Below are 3238 nucleotides of genomic sequence, written 5' to 3' on the forward strand. Positions count from 1 at the left end.
GGAAAAGGAAGAAGGAAAAAAAAAAGTAAAGAAAAAAATAGGTAAAAAAAGAAATAAAAAATAAATTGAAAAATACGTTTTTAATTTGCTTCTCACTCTCCTTTGGGAGAGTAAAATACACACACTCTGCCACATCAGCGTTAAGGGTGCAAATAATTCCATTTAAAATAAGTTTAGGGGTAATAGGATTCCGCATAGAAAAAGTATGTAGTTGAGAATCCGGGTATAGGTCAAGGGGATATATATATGGTACGCGCGTTGCGCGTCTACTTCATTCCAAGTAAACAATTTTAAAAGATCAAAAAAATATTATATGAAATTATGAATTATAAATTAAAAGTTGAAGAAAAAAGTATATGTTACTAAAAAAGACGATTATTGATCTTATATAGCTTACTTAATAAAGTAAGAAATTATGTGTGCTAGACGTCCTTAATTATCTCAATCGAGATACTAACATAAAATTTATTCTAGTTTTACAAATCTCTTTCGCATAAGTAGAATCAAAACACTAAATTTTGAATAATCTTTGGCAACCTTTGTTTTCAAAAGGTATATCTTTAAAATATTATATTAAATCATCTTCTAGAATGCCAAAATTCTTATATTTTCAATAAATAAAATTTGATCTTGTCCATATTTTTCTTCATTAGGAAATAGTAGAAGGAGAATTAAATGCATATAGTTGTAGAATAAATTGAGAGAGGAACATAAAAAGAGAACAGAAAATCGTAACTTGTACCAACGTTAGTACGTTCCCTTTGGGTTAACCTACCTTATTTTGAATTGTAAAATCTTAATTGATTTCTAAGTCATAAATATTTAGATTTAAATCCTCATGTTCAAATATAGAAAAAAAATATAACAATTAAAAATTTAATCGACTCTGAAATCCTAAATATTTGGGAAATTATTAAATGACTATTTTGTCAAATGTGAAAGTAACTGTCACGACCTAAAATCACAAGTCGTGATGGCACCTAACTCAACCCGTTAGGTAAGCCAACTAACAAAAAAATACAACCCAACTGAGGTTATAAGAGAAATGAGAATAGATAACTGAGCATTTACGAATTTACCAAGACCCGGTAGTACGAATCAAGAGCTTCTAAGATTTGGAATTTCAAAACTGATACAAATAAATACACGTTCTGTTTGAAGGTTACATAAACAGATTAGCAATAATCTAAACTACCAAGGACAAGTGTGTCACGACCCGGATTTCTCACCCTCGGGAGTCGTGATGGCGCCTACTAGTAAAAGCTAGGCAAGCCAATTATTCCAGTTACTTAACCCTTTTCATGTTTTAATTCCTTAACAATTTTCATAACAACATAACAAAAGCAGCGGAAATAATAATAACAAAGACAATGCGGAAGACGAAATCTGATAGTTTAGATTAATACAAACTACAGAAGTCTAAGTACAACTCTACCAAGAATTTGGTGTCATAATGTCACGGACCATATACGAATACTACAAATAAAGTCTGAATAGAATTACACGAATCTGTCTCTGAATAAGTAAAAACAGAAAGGAAATGATAGAAGGAGACGCCAAGGCCTGCGGACGCCTGCAGGACTACCTCGCGTCGCCTGATGAACTGGAAGCAGCAACCTCACTTTGGTCCAAAAGCTGCAGCACCGGGATCTGCACACAATGCAGAGTGTAGTATCAGCACAACCGACCCCATGTGCTGGTAAGTGCCTAGCCTAACCTCGGCGAAGTAGTGACAAGGCTAGGACCAGACTACCTAATAAACCTGTACAGTTAAGTCATATACAGCGGAAAAGTAAATGCAGAAAGTTACAGGTAAAGATAGGAGGGGGAAAACATGCTGCGAGGAAATCAAGTAACAACAGGAAACCAATAAATAAACGTAAATAACACCATAGCTCAATTATCAGCAAGAATCATGAAATCAAAGACAAGTGCACGACATCACCCTTCGTGCTTTTGCTATCGTCCTCACCATAAGAATCAATATAATCGGCATGGCATCACCCTTCGTGCTTTTACCTCACATAATCATGACACGGAATTATTGTCACGACCAGGATTTCCCACCCTCGGGGGTCGTGATGGTGCCTACTATTAGGAGCTAGGCAAGCCAACTATTTATTATCGCTTTTAGCAACCTCGACATTTAATAAAAACAACGAAGCATTTAATATAAAAGCGGAAGTCTTAAACATAAATAAACGGAGAACAATGCGGAAGTTCAATACAACTCTACCCAAGAACTGGGGTCACAGACTCACGAACGTCTAGAGAATGCTAAATACAAAGTCTGAATAAAAAAACATAGTTCTATTTGTTCCGGTACAAAGGATAACAAACTAAAGTAAGGATAGAAGAGACTCCGAGCCATGCGGAACAAGGCTACCTCGGGATCTCTGGACTGAAGTCAGCTCCCAAATGCTCCTACTGCTGTCCAAAAGCTGCTGCTCCGGTACTGTGATCTGTGCAAAAAGATGCACAGAGTGTAGCATCAGCACAACCGACCCCATGTGCTAGTAAGTGCCTAGCCTGACCCCGGCGAAGTAGTGACGAGGCTAGACCAGACTACCAGATAAACCTGTGCAGATATATATATACAAGTACAACAAAATAATAGCGGAAAGTAAGCAATTAAAGCTGGGAGGGGGAAACATGCTTATGGGGAAACAGATAAAACAGAATATCAGGAATAACAAGAGAAACTACATCTGATTTCTTCTAACACAGAATAAAGGAAAATAACCCACTTTCACTTATTTCAATTTCCACTCATTGCAGGTGTGCAACACGATCCCATTTCCTTACATCACGTGGTAGGCGTACCACACGCTCCCATTACAATAATATCACATGGTCGGCATGCCAAACATTCCCATTTCATAATAACTCGTGGTCGGCGTGCCACACGATCCCGTTTCATAATAACTCGTGGTCGGCGTGCCACACGATCCCATTTCATAATAACTCGTGGTCGGCGTGCCACACGATCCATTTCTTTCAACACAATACACAACATAATCCCGGCAAGGGAGAAAGATGTTATAATAACTACCCCGGCAAGGGAGCAATGTAGTACAATAAACTATCCCGGCAAGGGAGATCCAGCTATAACCAAGCTCATTCAATTTCTACTTAACACAATTAAATCCACACTTAGTCTCAACAATTACTGGCTCAGTGTTAAAGATTTCCAACCAATTCCTTATCAATAACAATTACAACTTCGATAATCTAGAAA

This window comes from Nicotiana attenuata, chromosome 7 (assembly GCF_001879085.1).
Source record: "Nicotiana attenuata strain UT chromosome 7, NIATTr2, whole genome shotgun sequence".
NCBI classification, from domain to species: domain Eukaryota; kingdom Viridiplantae; phylum Streptophyta; class Magnoliopsida; order Solanales; family Solanaceae; genus Nicotiana; species Nicotiana attenuata.